At 50.0% G+C, this 19,407-nt stretch overlaps 1 protein-coding gene across 2 annotated transcripts in view; it reads left to right on the forward strand.

Annotated features, from left to right (window-relative positions):
* PFKFB3 (6-phosphofructo-2-kinase/fructose-2,6-biphosphatase 3) overlaps window positions 1-19,407 on the forward strand; it is a 952,670-nt gene that overhangs the window by 890,983 nt on the left and 42,280 nt on the right. The window contains exon 16 of one of the 2 annotated variants that reach the window (XR_007456893.1): window positions 4,993-5,004. The exons of the other annotated variant lie outside the window; for it this stretch is intronic. The gene's annotated coding sequence lies outside the window, so the exon portion shown is untranslated. Of the gene's footprint in view, window positions 1-4,992; window positions 5,005-19,407 lie in introns of those variants that run through there. 2 annotated transcript variants of the gene reach the window in all.

A 19,407-nucleotide genomic window follows, 5' to 3' on the forward strand; every position in this document is an offset into this window, starting at 1 on the left:
CAAGCACCTGCTGTATGCCTGCCACATGCACACAGCTATTCGAGGTGCTGGGGGACCTGGAGTAGACAGTACCAAAAGAGCCCTTTGCATCAACTTCAATTCTAGTGGAGGAAGAAGACAGTACACCAGCAAGAGTGTGTGTGTGTGTGTGTGTGTGTAAAACTAGCCAGGATGATGAGTCCTGGGAAGAAAACCCAAGCAGCATGAGGAAGGGAGAGAGGGTGAGGGTTTTAAACAGGTGGAGGTCAAGGCAAACACCAAGCAGACACTGGAGTGAAGCAAGAAAGCCAGCCTGATGCAAACCTAAAGTAAATCTTTCCAAGCAGGGGCAGCAGTGAGCACGAGGTAGGCCTGTGCAGGTGTGCCCGAAGAGGTGGCATACAGACTGCGGGGGCAGAGCCAGGGGCAGGGGCGGGTGAAGAAGGGCTGACGGGGGAGGGGCAGGGGCGCCTGGGCCACTGGGTCGGTTAAGCGTCTGACTCTTGGTTTCAGCTCAGGTCATGATCGGGGTCCGTGAGTACGAGCCCCGTGTCAGGCTCTGTGCTGACGGCATGGAGCCTGCTTGGGATTCTCTCTCTCTCTCTCTCTCTCTCTCTCTCTCTCCCTCTCTCAGCCCCTCCCCCATGCACACTCTCTCTCAAATAAATAAATAAGCTTAAAAAACATAAAAGAAGGGCTGACGGGCTGTCAAACCATCGTGAGGACTCAGCCTTTTGCCCCAGGTGATGGGAAGGTGTTTTGGAAGGACCCTTCTGGCTGCTGCGCGGGGCGCAGACGGGAAAGAGCAGGTGTGGGATGAGAGCATCCAGTTAGGATGTGGTCATAGACCAGGCCCGGGAAGGTGGCTCGGACTCAGGTGATACCCGCGGATCAGCTGAGAAATTGTCGCATCCTGGCTGTACGTGTCGAGATGGGTCAGCAGGAGTGACCGATAAGCTGGATGTAGAAAGGGGGACGTTTTTACGTGACACCCAGGTTTTTAGCCTGAGTGACGACCGGAACACTGGCGGGGGAGGAAGCTGGTCTTTTTGTGGGCTATCGGGTGAGATTCGCAGGAGTGTGCAGTTTAGACCGGAGCCTGGATGCGGAGACCGCGACACGATGGCAGGGTGCGGGGTTGTGCAAGGTGACGGGAGGCGGCGGGGGCTCCCGCAGACTACTCTCGGGGAAAATGACAGCCCCTCCTGACAGATCAAAGCAGCGGATCAGTGAGATCTCGGAGGCTCCAGATCAGAGATGGGAAGAGGTGCAGGCTGATAGGGTTTCGGTCTGGTTCAACTGCACCTTTTCCCAGTCCCGTTAATATGTGAATCCAGGGATCCCATTTCTGATGACGTTTCCATACATTGGCAAGACTCGGCGACAAGATTTTGGTGGACGTTGTTGGACGGGAGGGCTGCGTCTAGTGGAAGCTTGCATTTTCCCCAAAGTCCTCAATACATGCAGGCTCCCAAACGCCCGTTTTCAAGAGCCTTTCGCCTTTCCGCTCCAGCGTTTCCACCCGTACAAAAGACGGCACTGTGCCGATCACGTCTCAGGGTTGGGGGGGGCAGGACCCCTTCGCAATAAGGGTGTTGAACAGAGGAGGAAATATTCTTGGACGAAGTATCGGAGACATGGGTATAAGCATTTGTCGAAACTCACTGAGCTGGGAGTGCTGAGACATGCGGGGTACAGACAGTAGGGTGCCTGCAAAGGGGCAACATTTATGAGAAGTGACACGTCTCCCCTCGGGGTACAGACGTGCTGAGAGGGTAGCTCGAACAGGGAAGATCGGGGTAAGCCGACAACGGCCCGGTCCTGTCTCAAATCCGTACACGGTACGGGTGGGGACCCCCCCTTCAGTACTGCTCACCCCAACCCCTGCAGCCAGGTAGCACCCCTCCCTCTCTGCAGCAGCAGACAAGAGGGTTCCTGTCTGAATGAATGCATGAGTGAATGAATGAATGAATGAATGAAATACGCTTGGGACCTGGGGACACCAGGCATAGCCGGCAGCAACATTAGGCCGAAACCACATGTGAAGTGACAACTGCGCTTGGAGATTGAGGACTCTGGCCTCAGCCGCTCACTTTGCTCCCAGACACTCTGCAGAAATGGTGGCCTGCAGAGAAGCTGTTCCAGGGAACAGAGCAGTCCTGCCTGCTTCCTCACGATGGCATGTTTTGCCTCAACTAGGGACGAAGAAAGAGGAAGGCCTAGGACGGAGACAACAGGCTCCGGGACAGCGGCACAGGAAAGTCCCAGCGACTCGGCTCTGTGCCAGGCTTCGAAAGCAAACCGGACAGAAGAGGGGGAGCACAGAGGACACCCCCAGTGGGCGGCAGGACAGAACCGATGGATTGTCTGGAAGCGTCCGCAAGCATCTGGCAAGGTCGTTAGCAGGCATGTGCCAGATGTGTCAGAGCATCTGGAAAGAGTTAGTGATACGTGCATAGGAAACTCGGCAAGTGGAAAAATGAGGCCACAATTCCAACAATAACAAAGTAGCGTAAGATGCTTCTTGACTCATTAGTGGGAATCCTTACACGGTGTCCTCCCGTTGATTGACATAGCCACCGTTTGACACAGGGGAAGACGGAGGAAGAGAAAACAGGGGCGGGGTGACAGTTGAAGAGAGCGAGACCCTCAAATGATCAAAAAGGCAAGATATTATCTAAAATCATAAATGAACGAACGGTAGTGTATGTGCGTGACCGGGAAATATAGAGGCAATTAGAAAAACTAAAAGGTTGGATGCGGCTTCTTATCATGGGGATGGGGTGAGGACGATGAAGGACACCAGAGAGCTGTGTCAGGGCTCTCAGGAGACGGCTGTGCGCCCCTGCTCCCTGCACCTGCTGGAAGGTTGGGAACACTTCCCCCGCGGGCTCAGCCGCGGGGACAGGTGAAGAGCCGAGGGCCTGATGCTCCCAGAGCCCCTCACACCGATCACGGGTGGGAAGTGTAAGGTGAATATTCCAAACCCTTCAGCCCTCGGGTGGGTCAACCCTGAGGCGTGTCCTACCCCAACCCCAGAGCCGTCTGGTGGGGTTAAACCCCAGCTGCATACAGAGTTGTCCCGCACATCACCGCTCCCCGACGGGCTCCTTCCCTCCCCTTCCTTTCCCACTTTCCAGCTCCTCAGTCAGTGCTCCTGGGAAGCACCTCCCAATGAAACCACCCGCGCCCACGCGTTTCGCCAGGTTCTGTCTCTTGCTCACCCTAACACAAGCCATTTTTCAATAGAAGTCTCTCAGAACTACGGGTACTGGATTCCTCCAACGACATCCGCGTGTTACCTGGATAAAGATGAAATTTAGTCTTGAAACGGTACAGGAACGGGGAGGCGGGAAGAAAAGCGAGGGAGAAGAATGGATTACCTTCTGCCATCACGTCGTATTGGATCTCTCATGATATTAATTATTAATTTCTTCAGAACCCAAGTGAGTTTACAATAGATTCATTGTCACATTGCGGGGTCAGTGAATAAGCCAAGGAGCAGAATTTGCCACTGGAATTAAAAATAATCCCATCACACGCATTACTTGGTAGTGCTGCCTTCTGAACACATGTCTGGGAGAGGGGGACCCGCTGCCAGCCTGGCAGGCTTGGGGCTCTGAGTCAGTCCGAGTTGCAGCAAACAACAGATTCTCCTGTGATTTCTCGGCTTCCACGTCTGTCCCTCCGCTAGAGCGAACAGGCGTTTGTTTGTTCGTTTTCTCCCCTGTAGATTTGGAGAAGTGTCAACCAATTTGACAAAGTATTGATTTTACTGCTTATAAATTATTGCTCTGGGAGTCTGACCAAGGGCCGAAGGACTATCGCTTGATTAGGATTCATACGACTTCCAGCTTTCTACATAATGGGACTGCGGTTAGCGTCTGAAATCCTCTAAGGTGTATAGTTGGATATTTTGAATTTTTCATCAATTCACACGCAGATGAATTACTGCATCACCAGCTTATCAGCAGATCCCTTACGATCCGCAGCCAAGGATTCCATTGGTCAATGTGTGGCGAGCAGGTCAAAGCCACGGCCACGGCTCCCAAGACCCGGGGAGGGGGGGCGGGGTGGTTGTCAGCTGGGACTGATCACCTAGGCAGCCGGAGAACCGAGATGCTCTCCAAATCTGGCCTCAAGGAGCACAAAGACACCAGAAGTGCCAGGGAGGCCTCAACTCTCAGAACATCGCACCACATTCATTTTACCAGTCCTGGCGTGCGCCTACACTTGACCTACCTTGCTAGCAGCTTCACGGCTCAGGACGCAAAGGAAGTCATATCCGCTCACACCTAACCACCGCGCAAGGAATACACCAGACACTGCGACCTCTGAGAGTAGCGTCTGAGAGGCCACGGGCCAGAAGGAGCTCAGGTTCGTGAAAAATGGCAGGAACAAAGAACAGAAAGCACATTAAAAAATAATAATCAAAGTCGAGGAATAAAATGGACCAGACACAAGGCCATTGCTTAAGAAAATGAATGTAACGTTAACAACTGGCAAAGAACCACTCAACTCCTAGGTCCTTGGTTTTCCCGTCAGAAAAATGGGTGAGCATCCTTGAAAAGGAAGAGGAAGCCAACAGAGGAGAAGATATACGTGCTACTCTTTCAGGGACTCTAGCTCGCCAAGCACCTGCGATGGAGAGCCGAAGGGAGGAAATGAGCTTACAGATCTGGTCTCAGAAATATTGCCACAATTAGAAGGGAGCGGGCCGGGGGACAGAAGACAGACGGCGGGCGAAGGGTATCCGGGCCTTGCCAAAAGAAGCAAAGGTGAATTCCAGACGAGGCAAATGGGTAGGTCTGGTGTGCTCCAGGGGATTTTCAGTACAGAGCGTCCAGGGGGTGATTTGGAATATCCCTAATTAACGCAAGTTTGTTAGGAATCTGTCAGCCGGGGAAATGTCAGGAGCCTGGTGTAGGTCTGTGCCCCGGGGACAGACAGGAATTCCTTATTATATCTTTGTTAATGAGCTGGAGAAGTGGATGCGGGCTGATAGCAGGATAGATGGCCCCGGAGCCGTTGAACAAACGGGCATGCACGAGGGGCGAGATTAATCAAAGTTAACCTTTCAAGAGGCAGTTCACGGCGCAGTAAACAATCGCCTCGAAGAACTTGGCGGTTGGGATGCAGGCCTGCAGTTACCAGCCGGGGGCAAGTTCCTTCCGCCCCTCCGCGAGCCTCAGCTCTCCAATCTGGACGTGAACGCTCGCGACCCCGGAGCCGGGGGCGAAAGGAGGCAGCGCCCGTCGTGGGCTTCCGCAGGCCTGGTGTGCTGGAGGGAGTGCCCATCAAAGGTCACCCACGTCCGGTGGGTCCCTATCCTTCCGGGTCTAGAAGCGGGGTAAGCCATCTCATCATTTCGTCCCTGCTTCTGGAAAGAATCCACAGTCAAGAACCTTATCCTCAAACCCACCTTCCCCAACGTGACCTCTGTCATAGGGAAAATAATACGAAAATAAGTGAGCTTTCTCTGTTTCGCTGCGTCTCGCTTCCTCTGCTCAGTATTTTTAAAAAAAAATTTTTTTAACGTTTATTTATTTTTGAGACAGAGACAGAGCATGAACGGGGGAGGGTCAGAGAGAGAGAGGGAGACACAGAATCTGAAACAGGCTCCAGGCTCTGAGCGGTCAGCACAGAGCCCGACGCGGGGCTCGAACTCATGGACCTCGAGATGGTGACCTGAGCCGAAGTCGGCCGCTTAACCGACTGTCTGCTCAGTATTTCAAGAGCATGTTCCCCAGTAGAAGAGGAGCGAACGTGCACCGTAATCATGTCTTATTGTGGTAAAGAACACACAATACAACATCCACCGTGTTAACCATTGGTAAGTGTCCGTGGCCTGGCATTAACCATAATGCGGGTGGTGCAACACGTCTCCAGAACCCGAGCCTCTTGCGAATCTGAAACCCTGTGCCCAATAACCAGGGGTTCCCACTCTCCCCTCCTCCAGCCTCTGGCAACCATCATGCTCCTGGCTGAGTCTGTGATTTGACAGTGCGAGGGTGCCTCACGTGAGTGGACTCGGGCGCTACGTGTCCTCCTGTGAATGACTCATCCCCCTGGGCGCGATGTCCTCCAGGGTCAGCCGTGTTACAGCAAGCGGCAGGATTTCCTCCTTCGTTAAGGCCCCATCGTGTTCCACCTACGCATAGACCACGTCTGGCTTCTCCCGTCGTCCCTTGACGTACGTCTGGGCTGCGGCTTAATTTTAAATCTTACAGCTGGTTTCGCGTTAGTTATCAAATAGGCAAGGTATCTGTAGGACCGTTTTGCAGTCACGCGCGCTGAACCTAAGACCTTGTACCCAGCAGGCTGGCGAACCAGGGTCGCGAGGGTCTGGGAGCGGGACACGACGGGAAGAGAGTCTTCAGACAACGTTTGGGTCATCATAGCCGCGTCCTCGGGTTGCATGTTACAGGTTTCTTAACACAGAATTTCCCTCTGGGACGATCTCTGACTTTAATGTCTTCCTTTTTTTTTTTTTTTTTTTTAACGATTTTATTTATTTTTGAGAGACAGAGTGTGACAGACTGACAGGACCCACGAAGAGATTCCCAGACCCAATGGGCGAAGGAAGCCCTCTGGCGGGGCCGTGTTTCCCGGGAGGACGCTAGGAGCCCGGCCAATCCTCGACTTCTCTCTGCAGCATTTGCCTTACTTCAGGATAAACCCAAGGTCCCAAGCTCAGAAGAAATCACCACGGTTGGACTCAGATCTGAAGTGAACAAGAATCTAGAGAGAAGTGGTCCCGACCCCTTTCGCCAACATGACCAATTTAAAGCGGGGAGGTGGGCACAGGGAGGAGAGGAGGAGGACATCCCATCCAAGTTGGGAACCACCCCCACGACATGGCCAGGAGCCCGAGCACCTCTCCTGAGCTTGGAGCCTGTTCTTCTGTCCACTTGGACTCAAGTCATCAGCACAGAGCTGCACATGGGCCAACAAGTGTGAAATCAAATTGCAATGGGTCCACCTTCTTTAGGGAGAAGGCAAGACAGAGCTGAGTTTCAGAACCTTTCGTGAAGAACGTGGCTCTCACTCAGGCAGATGACCTGGGCTTGCCCAGCTCCCCAGTTTAGCCTTGTTACTTTGGACAACTTACTCATCTCCTCTGCCTCTATCCCTCCATCTGTGAAATGGGCATTAAGAACCCATGCCAGGTCCTTACACAGTGTCTGAAGCACAATCATTGCTCGAAATGTGTTTGCAAGCACTCCAGGTGAAACTTGGCTTTCCCTGCTCGGGTCTTTGCCACGATCTCCCTGCAGGTGCCCAAAGCATAAGGTCCCCTGTCCCCTCTCCCCCATCATAACCTGCTCTTGGGAGAGAAATGAGTGCCAGTCACTTCTACTGAATAGGAATTTGTCACACGTGTGGCGTTCGTTTTTCAAAGCCTTATCAGTAATTGTGAAACACGAGGCTGCGTCCACGGCCAGAGAGCACAGGGGAAGTCACGCTGTGACTCTCACCCTGGTGCCTCAGCGTGGACATGCACCGGGGTCCGAGGCACTGCTCTCGCAAAAAGAACAATATTCCATTTATGTGAAACCCAGGACAGGCAGGGAAGGTTTCTTTTTAACAGACTCTCTCTGATGTTGGTTTTTATTCAATGGCTTAATACTTCATCGGGGGAAGGAAAGCTTCATTTAAAGAATGTAGATGGAAAATCAATGCGTGAACGTGCATCGCTGCTTGGGAGAGTAACGGGGCCTCGACGGCCGGAGCCGTGGACAGCTTGGTGCACACACAGATCCGATCAGCCATTCCCTCCTGCCTCTCCCGCCTGTTCCCTGTGTGTTGCGTAGAAGAAGGACATCACAGTCAAAAATTAAAAGTAATTAGTCACTGGGTGGCTCAGTCGGTTGAGCATCTGCCCCGATTTCGGCTCAGGTCACGATCTCGAGGTTTGTGGGTTTGAGCCCCACGTTCGGCTCTGTGCTGACAGCGCAGAGCCTGCTTGGGATTCTCTCTCTCCCTCTCTTGCTGCTCCTCCCCCTCTCTCAAAATAAGTAAACATTAAAAATATTTTCAAAATTTTTTTTAATGTTTATTTTTGGAGACAGAGAGACAGAGCACCAGCGGGGGAGGGGGCAGCGAGAGAGGGAGACGCGGAATCGGAAACAGGCTCCAGGCTCCGAGCTGTCATCACAGAGCCCGACGCGGGGCTCGAACCCACGAACCGTGAGATCGTGACCCAAGCTGAAGTCGGACGCTTCGCCGACTGAGCCACTCAGGCACTCCACATTAAAAAATATTTTAAAAAATTAAAATTAAAAGGCAGATGTGTTTCTGATAGGCAATAGTGTCTTTATCTTTTCAAAAATAAAAAAAGCAGCAATGCCATTTCCCCAAAACTCTCTGTTCCTGTACACTTTACACAGTTAGCGTAAACGTGAAACAGCCAAGCTACAGGCACGTACTCCCTGAAAAGGTGTTTCCAGCTTCTTCTGGGGAGCACATCCAGGGCACATCTTCTGACACCACCCTCGGAATATCGACGTCGTGGTTCAGCGAATGTCAGGATTTACTGTCCCCGGAGGTCAATATTGACCTCTTCATTGCCACTGTCAATACGTATTACTGTGCTTCTCACTTCGATAAATCCCGCCACCCACCCCACTGAGAATTCAGTGTCCACTAGGACTAAGCTGACTCCAAGGGAACAAAGTCAGTTAGGGAGGAAGCAGCACAGGGGTTGGTAACTCTGCTCTGCACTTTCTGGAAGGGGGAGCTGGCTAGCAGGGAAAACCCTAGAGAAACTTGTTCACGGAGTACGGACTGCATTCAGCATTGCCCCACGTCCCGTTTCGGATCCTTGCGGCTTCTTCACACTGTTCCTTTATCCAAATCCCCTCCCGGATCGAGAGGAAGTATCTCTACTCTGGATCTCTGCACCAGCCCCTGGGAACTCCTGATCAGTCCACCCTCGGTATACTGCAGAGGACTCAATCTGCCTAATTACAGCGAGTGGCTGACTGTGGCTTCATGGAGATCCTCTCGCCATACCCTACTGCCAAAGGAATGCATTTCTAACTGTGCAACCTTACATAAACAGGTGCATTTATAAGGAGCTGTTTGGAGAAGAAGCATACGCTGTACTCCATTCTGTGGATTGAGTTCTACCGCCATATATTTCCCCAAACTCCGGCTCACCCTCCACACTCTGCTAACGAGAGAGGAAATTTTTCACTCCTGAATAATCCCTTAGGATTCCGCACACATGCATCTTCTCTCCAACGCTGAGGGATACTCCCTCACAGCTGGTCTTCCCCTTGCGTGCTCAGAATTAGGGAATGGGTACAGAGGAGGAGGGGAAAATGAAGCAAAGGGCAGTGAGAAGCCCTCCCCCTACGCGGAGAATAATGTCTGGGGCGTGCAGGGTACAAAAGACTCAGGGAAGAGCTGCGGAAGGAAAATAACGCACAAACAATGGTGAGCTTAGGGACCATGTATATACTTTTGCAGCTGGAGACTGCGTGATGTTGGCACAGTGGCCTTCTAAACTTCCCACGGGGAGGGAAACAGAGTTTTCTCAGCCCACGCTTGATAGCACTCAAATCCCGACTCTGAGAACTAACTCCGCGTCTTGAACGATTGGCTTGGAAGTTTTTCCAAAATTTGGTTCATTCAAAATTTGGTCTTCAGCCTGCACATTTCTATCTGTCTGTTAAAGAAGTCCTTAGACCTCGTTTCCCCCCCTCAGTTATTGCTTTGCCTCATATTAATTTCTCTTCCCTAAACCTGCATACACAAAATTTTCAGGGTTGAGCGATCCGTTAAATCACCGATTGGGAGACGCTGACCACCAGAAATTATCCATCCTGTTTGGTGGCCTCACAGACAAACCCGGAGTCCCCAGAGCTGACAAGTATGAACACGTTGATGTTCTGTTATCCACACGTTCAGCGGGATAGAAAGGGGTCCAGTCATAAAATGCAGGAATTTCAACAGCTAGCCTCCTGGAACAACATTCTAAAATGCCTAACGCCGGGGAGAAAGGACAGTAGATGAACCAAGTCTCAAATTCGGTGTTCAATTTGACGTTTCCACCAACTACCTTTGCACACTATATTTTCCCTCGTCTGCCTGCACATTTCCCTCCATCCTTGACTTAAAATACATATATATTTTTTGGATAAAAGGGTCAAATAAGTGATTTTAAAATGCCAATAGTATCGATCTACGATACGCTCATTTCATGGTGCTTTAAAAGGAAACGTGTCATTGATTATAAATCTGTCTTGGATGGTGAGTCCCTGGAAGGAAGGCAACCCATTCGTCTCTGCCCAGTTTCCCAGCACCTCAGCATGGCGTTGGAAGCTTACCTCATTCAGAAGTGTATTTAAAAATACGGTGCATTAGCCTCCGATACAGCAGGTCAAGGAAATCTCTAACTTAGTTTCCAATCCAATTATAAAATACCTCCAAACAATCCCAGCGGCTGCAGAGGATAAGAAGTACGGATTTGCGTTCACGGTCGCACAAGACAACACACAGCAAACGCGCGTTGCGTCTCCAATCACCCGCCACGATTTCAAGGCGGAACTGGAAAACAGATTTTTGTTAACCTGCAACGTTACCAAGAAGTACAAAGACATTGGGAAAATAGAGTAGCGGGCTGGCTTTCTTTGAAAACCCGACAAAATGCATTTATCAGACCTGTCTTGATGTCTTCAACAGACTCTGTCTGATCGACAGGAGGGAACGTCAATTCGCCCTTTAATTTTTCAACTGTGCTTTCTGGGTACGCGGCTGTCCGTTACATAAAGCTGGGAAGTGCCTCTTTGATTGTGTTCACGTTTGATTAAGAGACTGCGCCTGGCGGACCCGAATACACCAAACTGTTAATTGTTTTTTAAAGGAGAATTATGACACTTTTAACAAGCCATGTATCTGACTAAGCATTGTTAGGGTAGCTGCTCTCATTCTGCTGAACTGTCTTATTTTTGAGATCTGGGTCCCTAATTGCTTATAAACCATACTGTTTATTGAGTATTAACTCTGGCATGGTTGTTTATAATGGAAGCTTATTGCTTAATGCCTATAAAAAGCAGCCTCAATGAGCTACTTTGTGCCTGTGGTGTCTTCCCCTCCCCAAAACACACCCGGGCACACACACACGCACACGCACAAGCTCGCCGAGCCACACTTCAGTTCAACGGCCGAGAGCAACAGAAGTCTGGGCAGAATTATGCAGACGTAGAGCTTAAGGAGCACGTTGCTTGGTAACCAGAAAGCCCTCCGTCGATTCACCACGGTGCCGACCATACATTTTCCTCCGTACATTACCTACAATGAAAAGGTCGGTGACCCAGTGAAATATCAGATTAAGTCGAACTATTAACTGGACAAATGCATTTAAAGTGCTCTTGTACCCTGGTTCTGTGTGATTAGTATACATTATGTTCTGCCAAGGCAAGCATGAATCATTAATGTATTCGGAGTCGGCTGCTCTCTGCAATGAAACATAATAACTCAGTGCTGAGTAATGCAGCGTGCTGTGTTTATAAGATGTGGAGTCTTCAGTTAGTGTGATCTACGGGGTTGTTATTTTGTGGTCAGGACACAAGCTCGCTCGCTCTCTCTCTTCTTTCCTTTAGTAAATAGTATTTGTCCCTCTCCTATCAAGACGGGAAGAAGAAAAAAATCTTTCCCTGGAAAAACTGGTTACCTCGTGACCCGACTCTGCACGGGGGGGGGGGGGGGGGGGGGGGGAGAGAAACTTGGTCCCTAAATAGACGCATTGTGTGTCTACTCACTCGGTGAAGTTTCTTCCCCGCCCGCGGTTTCAAGTCTATCCGTGACCCGAGCCCGAGGGACCGGGATGGTTGAAATCAGACAAAAGCAAACAATCTCAAGGCGAAGCTCCGGTGACTTGATTTGACCCGTGACCTCTCCTTGTGCCGTTCTTCGCTGTGGCTGTGCCTCGGCGGCCGGCTGGGTTTACGTGCACATTCGCAGACCGGGAGCGTGCCCAGCTCTGCGTGCCCTCCCCGTATCTGGAACGAGAGCTCTAGGGTTCGTGAGCTCGGTCATGTGTGGGTTTGAGCTCTGCTCAGACGTAGGAGTTAAGCTTAAAGAGGCAAAGGTGACTGTTGGAACCGGGGTTCAGTGGCTGCCTGTGCCCCTCACCAGCCCACGGAAATGGCCTTTTCCGTACGAAAGCATTTCGTGGTGGGAAGGAGAAGGCAACACGCGGAGAAAGGGCTTGCTTTCCCTGGAACGGAGTCCCACCACCCACTGGGTGCCATCTTCCGAGGGTACCTAACTACTACCAGTGGGAGGCGGCGTTGAAGGAAGTGTAGATACCAGATCCCGAATCCCCCGAGTTCTCAGGTTTCCGGCTTTGTAAATCTAACACACCTCCCGTGTTCGGCCGGCTAGGAAGTTTCAGACTCCACGCTGAATTTGTCTCTCTGTAAGCTACCTTCATTTCTAGGACTGTGGCAGTCAGAGGCATTCGCTCTGTAGGAATCGGGAAGCCTCGAACCGTCTGCCTGCGTTACTCAGTTTAAGTAAGTCTCTACTCCTTTCAAAACTTTCCCTACACTTCAGGATCCTCTGGGTGAATGAGCACCCGTTCCGTTGTTATAGGCTGAACGGTGTCCCCTTCACCCCCCATGTCCGAGTCCTAACCCTCTGTCCCTCAGAATATGACAGTATCTGGAGAAAGGCCCTTGGAGGAGGTAATTGCGTTAAAATGAGGCAAGTGGATGGGACCTTATCTGACATGACTGGTGTCCTGACGGGTACAGATGGGAGACCGCTGGAAGATGGCCATCTGCAAGCCAAGAGGAGAGGCTTCAGAAGAATGCAACCCCTCGGATACCTTAATCTCAGACTCCCAGCCCCCGAAACTGGGAGACAGTGAGCGTCTGTTGGTTCAGACCTCCCAGTCTGCGGTGCTATGTGGCGGCCAGAGATGAGGGATGCGTTCGCGCGTCCAACGACATCAGGGCACAGAGCAAGGGAAACAAAAGCGTTGAGTCAGGTGTTGGCCTGCCCTCGCTGTGCTCCAGGGCAAATGTCACCCGTGGACAAAGGTCTGTACTCGTGTGATTACTGTCGAGAGTGAGCGAATAATCTGTAGTTTCTATCTTGGCTACGAAGCGGAGTAAGTCAAGGACCCTGCCGTGCCATTTTGTCTTCTTTCCCTTACGTTGGCACCAAGGGCACCCATTTGGAAGAGGATGCCGGTTTGTCTGTCTGGGGCATGCGTGCGGGGTTCATTCTGAACTGAAAAGGAGACTGAGGGCCAAAGGCAGGGGCTGGGCTGGGGAACCAGCATCCATCCAGCTAGAAGACATACACAACGAGAGGGAAAGGGAACCCCAGCAGGCCCTTCGAGCCACACGTCTCCGTGCAACGGGGGCCTCAGTGACTCCTGGTAACACGCATAAGTGAGGCCATAAAACAAAACAGCGTATTTATAAGGGCAAAACAGCTCAGAGCCTGGAGCCCGCTTCAGATTCTGTGTCTCCCTCTCTCTCCGCCCCTTCCCTGCTCGTGCTCTGTCTGTCTGTCTGTCCCTCTGTCTCAAAAATAAATAATAAACATTAAAATTTTTTTTAATGTAAAATAAATTCATTTCCCGTTTCATGAGAAAATGTGCTGTCCTGTTTAACGTCTGTTAGCCCCTCCCGGATCTCCCACAGCCGTCTCCTCTGGTCCGTTCTGGTCCTCTGGCCGTGGCAGCCCGCAGAGGGCAAACTGGTCTACCATCCAACAGCACATGTAACTAAGATCTCGGAATAGCCCATGGGGCGTCAGGGAGAGCACTGGCTTTGGAGTCCGGAGGACCTGAGTCTGAATTCTGTCTCAGCCCCTTTTAGATTGCGTGACCTGATCCAGCCCAGCTCCTTCATTCACCGCCCGAGAATAGCAAGGCTCACAAAGGGAGACGCCCATTCAAGCAACGCAGGGTTCTACCTCTTTCCTTTGTGGAGTAAGGGTTACCCAACAGGGTGTCAGATGCTTCTCGTTTACCTATTTCATCATTTCTACAATGCTGCACTGTGTATTGTTGGGCTAAAAAAAATGCCACCAACATCTTCTCTCCCATGTTTTCTTGGGGATTATTCCTATTGAAAGCATTGAGGACAGGGGCACCTGGGTGGCTCAGTCAGTTGAGCGTCTGACTCTTGGTTTCAGCTTAGGTCATGATCCCAGAGACACGAGATCAAGCCCCACATTGGGTTCCACACTGTCACTGATTGGGATTCTCTCTCTCTCCCTCTCCTTGGCGCGTGGATGAGCTCTCTCGCTCGCTCGCTCTCTCAAAATACATAAATAAAACATTTTTAAAAAGCATTGAGGACAGCACATGGTAGGTGTTCAATAAATGTCACCAATCTGGAATAAGTGTCAGCAGTCAAGAATAGTCGTGAAGAAAAAACGAGAGAGCCAAAACCTCAACCCAGCTCTGGAACAGACGTGAGAAAAGGGGAGATTTTTTGTTTCTTTGTATGTCCTATTAGTTTCTTTTAGACATGCAAACCCTCTTTGCAAAGATGCAAATGAGCCATCACGTTTGTTAAGAGCCCTCTGTTCAGGTTCAAAACTGCCCCCCAGAGTTATTGTTTAAAGGGTGCAGACCTTCCGTCTTGCAAGGTGAAGAGAGTTCTGGAGGCGGGCGGTGTGACGGCTGTCCCGTACAAGCATCCGTCACACCACGGAACGGCACACCCTCAACATGGTCAAGACGGTAACGTGATGTTCTGTGTGTTTCTCCAGAATGTAAAACAAACCGGGAAGAAAACTCAGCCATCCAAAGTTTCAGTTGCGCCAAGGTAAGTAAGTGCCAGAGATGTGATGTGTGGTGCTAGGATTGTAGTTAACGATACCGTTTGTGTGCTTGACGTGTGCTAAGAGAGTAGATCGTTGGTGATGTCCGCCCTCTGCACACAAGATGGTAACTGTGTGAGCTGATGGGCACGTTAACTAGCTTGACCGTAGTGGATATTTTAAAATGTACACGAATATCGACGGCTCAGTCAGTTGAGCGTCCAACTTCAGCTCCGGGTCATGATCTCATGGTTCGTGGGTTTGAGCCCCTCGTCGGGCTCTGTGCTTACAGCTCGGAGCCTGGAGCCTGCTTCGGATTCTGTCTCCCTCTCTCTCTGTTCCTCCCCCGCTCGCACTCTGTCTCTCTGTCTCTCAAAAATGAATGCAGATTAAAAAAAAATGTTTTAAGTGACCTAAAACCAGAGCTCGTTCTGGCAAAGTGACAGTGTCCCCACATTCCCCAATTCGGGGCCCCAGAGACACCCTCTGGTTAGGGCCATGTCTCAGGAGGGACAATGAGGGCAGGATGCACCCTCTCTGGCAGAGGAGAGCTGGGGTACAGACCCTTGGCACCTGCTTCATAGGGAGCCTGGCAGGGTGGGGGTGAGGTACCTACCATGGTGCCTGGGGCTGGCCTACCCCTCATCTCCCAGGAGGAGGTGGTCTCAGGCTCCACTATCCCTGCAGCCACCACGGCCCCAGCCCCTCACCCAATGTGGCTCTTCTCGCACCCCCAGTCTGCGCGACTCCAAACAAATCACTGCAAGTTTCTTACCCTCAGTTTCTTCCTCTGCCAAATGGGCACAACCCAACAGAATTACCCCAGAAGGCCATCGATGAGATAACTCCTACGCTCCCCTCGCACACTGCCTTCAAGGGCCCCATCCTCCTCGAAGATAAACAGCTCCTTGCCCCAACGTGGAGACCTGAGTCATGAAACACTTGGGCTTGCTCCCCTGTTATATGGCCCCCGTGAGTCTCTGTGCTTCCTCTCTTTTGCTCTCAACACGCTGGAAAGTATTGCCTTAATGCTCATATTCTCCATTGGAGGTTAAATCCACATGGTGCTCTTGAATTTGTAGTCACTGCTCCGTACCCAGGACCCAGCATGGGTGGAGGTGCTCTATAAATTTTTACTAGGTGACTGACTGGCCAATCATATGGAAACCTAGTAGATTTCCATAGTTCTAAACAAAGGCTTCTTTGTAGATTCAACTGGCACTTTGCTGTAGAAACACCTCTGAACGGAAATCAGATAATCCATGTTCTACCTCTTGGTGACCCTCCAGAGAAGATGCAATTCTCTCCTGTCTCATTGCACTTGAAAGAGAAAAGAGTTCCGGGCGCCTGGGTGGCTCAGTTGGGTAAGTGTCTGATTTCGGCTCAGGTCACGATCTCGCGGTCCATGAGTTCGAGCCCCGTGTTGGGCTCTGTGCCGACAGCTCAGAGCCTGGAGCCTGCTTCCGATTCTGGGTCTCTCTCTCTCTCTCTCTTTCTCTGACCCTCCCCTGCTCCTTCTCTCTCTCTCAAAAATGAATAAACATTAAAAAAAATTTTTTTAAAGAGAAAGAAAGGAGATCAACCAGGTGGTCTGTGACACCTGTCTCAGCCCTGCACCGAGAGTCACAGGTATTTGATAATTTGCTAGCTTGCGCAATCCACTGCGTGATCCTTTACAGAACTAATCCTTTTCCCTTCATGAATCCAAAGCAGCTTTGTATGATGTAAGTGCCAGGTTGTAGACAAGCCTCAGGACGACAGGGCAAAGAGGCAGGAAGGCAAGGACGATTTAGATGCTCCCACAGGAAAACCAAGACCAGAACAAGCAAAGGGAGTGGGGTCCTCCATCGGCAGAGAGACGTTGAAATGAAGGTGATTTCTCAGATTCCCAAAGAGAGATGGGGACGCAGGAACCCCACAGGTGTCTCGGCGCATCTGTCTCCTTGGAGTGGGACAGACACGCTGTCTTTCAGACAGAAATACAGATGGTACGATCTGCTTTTGCTTTTCAGAAAGTTCCCCCTGAGCTGTAGAGACGGGATCTACATTCTATCATGCTTCCCTAAACTAACACACACACACAGTCACATTCGCACTGATGGGTACATAGACCCGCCAAACGTAGCTTCGGTCTTCCGAGGGAAAATAAGTCGCAAACTTTTTCACTGTTTTGCCCTCAAAACCTCGTGTCACAGGGCTTAACCAACAGCATCACGTCTACACCAGAATGGGGACAGTAGCTCAGCCCCACTGAGAAGGGGTTGCCTTTTTCTCAGCCTCGTCAAGCACTGAGGAACTTAAGGGAGGCACACAGTCCTCAGTCCGCAAGCCACACACTGAAGTATCGTGCCCCACGTCGTGCTTTGTTAAAGCTCAGCACGTCAGCGCAATGGTGGACAGTCAGAAAATCTTCACAGGAATGTGTGAAATGTCTTCCAAACAAAGATGAAGCTATATGATGGTGAATTCCAGGCTAAATACAAAAAGCAAAGGTTTCAAGACAAAAACACACAAAAAAAGAAATTAGGACAAAATGGCTCTAGTATGAGCAAAAATGTGCAATGGTCACATTAAATATATATCTAGATATAGATATAGATATAGATATAGATATAGATATTCTTTTAAACTCCGTCCCTCTCCACCTGGCCTCCCACATGATTCTTTGTAGTATTTCAAGCCTGCCCACGGCCCTTTCCCACTCACTCAACCTGTCCCCACCACCCTGAGCACAGCTTAAAGTTTTTGAAATTTGTGGTTTTCCATTTCTTCTCTTTTTTCTTTTTTCTTTTCTTTTATTTTCTTTCTTTTTTCCTTTCCTTTCTTTTCCTTTCCCCTCCCCTCCCTTCTTTCATTCTCTTTCTTTCTCTCCCCTCTTTCTTCTTTCTTTCTTCCTTTCTTTCTTTCTTTCTTTCTTTTCTTTCTTCTTCTCCTTCCTTCCTTCCTTCCTTCCTTCCTTCCTTCCTTCCTTCCTTTTTTACCTGTTTCCCCCATCCCCTCACTCCTTCCCCTCTGGCAACCACTAGTTTGTTCTCTGCTCTTGAGAGTCTATTGTTTTTTGTAAGCTTTTTGGATATACATCTTGGCATACTTGTCTACTTTTTTTTCTGGGGTTAAATTCCTACATTCCTAAATCCCTGGGTCAAGGGTGTGCATGTTTTAAAGTCGGAAGGATAGCGTCCATAGACCTCCAAACCGATTTATACTCTCACCCACAGGACAGGAAAGAACCAAGCACCCTCCTGCCCAGCAACTCTGCATAGAACACAGCGAAGAAGGAAATCTTAAAAGAAGTAGAATTTCACCCTTTGTCCAAATTATGCTTTTTGACTTTCCTTGAAGAAAACACAACAAAAATGAAAACAAACTTGTTCTGCAGAGTTGGAAACTCCCTGAACATGGGGAGATCACAAATTATGGCAATAGTTAAAGCTGTTCCTCTCCTGCATAGAAGTCTCCGCGGCTGAGCGTAGACGCAGAAACAGTGAAACAAAAGAGGATTTTTAAAAGTTCTCCTGGTGTTTCCTAAAGCGTCCTCACATGCTGTAAGTGGATTCATCTCATCGAGTTGTCATTGCTTCCAGCACATGCTGGGTGATCAACAGTTGTCCTCAGACCCTGGCCTTTGCTGCCACGGGAGGTGTCCAGAGGACGGGCGCATTAGCAGTCTTATTTATTTCTGTAGTTCACTAAATTGGACAGTAAATCCTCATAATTTACAATGCAAGAGGCTAAGAACAAAATGTGCTTTGAAGCAAATGGGCTTTGAGTTCATATTAACCAAAGGCTATTTAAAAAACCACAAGGCATGGGAGCCTCGGTGGCTCAGTCGGTAAAGCATCCGACTCTTGATTTTGGCTCAGCTCATGATCTCACAGTTTCATGAGTTCGCGGCCACGTCTGGCTCTGCAATTCCTGGGGAGATAACTTGAAAATGACTGCTAGTTTCTAGAAGAGTCTGTGTGCTCATCCAGCAATAACCAATGAAGAATATAATCCTATGGCTGATACAATATCTGTTAAATGTTGGAAAAGGTGTCTTGGGGTGCCTGGTGGCTCGGTTGGTTAAGCACCATCTTTGGGTCAGGTCATGATCTCACAGTTCAAGCCTGAGTTGGGCTCTGTGCTGACAGCTCAGAGCCTGGAGCCTGCTTCAGATTCTGTGTCTCCTTCTCTCTCTCTGCCCCTCCCCTGCTCATGCTCTCTCTCTCTTTCTCAAAAAAAAACATTAAGAAATGAATAAAAATGGGGCCCTTGGGTGGCTCGGTTGAGCGTCTGACTTCAGTTCAAGTCATGATCTCACAGCTTGTGAGTTTGAGCCCCACATTGGGCTCTGTGCTGACAGCTCAGAGCCTGGAGCCCACTTTGGAGTCTGTCTCTCTCTCTCTCTCAAAAATAAAGAAACATTTAACAAAAATTTAAAAATAAATTAATTAATTAAAAAATAAATTAAAAAAATAATAATAAATATTGGAAAAGGTGGTCTCAATGAAGAGGAGATAAATTTGTGGAGGTTGAAAAGTCAAAACAATAAATAGCCCATGGATAGGAGTGAGGAGAAGGCAGCTTTTGTCTCAGTGTGTGTGTTAGTCAGGGTTCCCCAGAGAGGTAGAACCAATAGGGGAATAGAGGAGA

Source organism: Panthera uncia, chromosome B4, assembly GCF_023721935.1.
Source record: "Panthera uncia isolate 11264 chromosome B4, Puncia_PCG_1.0, whole genome shotgun sequence".
Classification (NCBI taxonomy): Eukaryota; Metazoa; Chordata; class Mammalia; order Carnivora; family Felidae; genus Panthera; species Panthera uncia.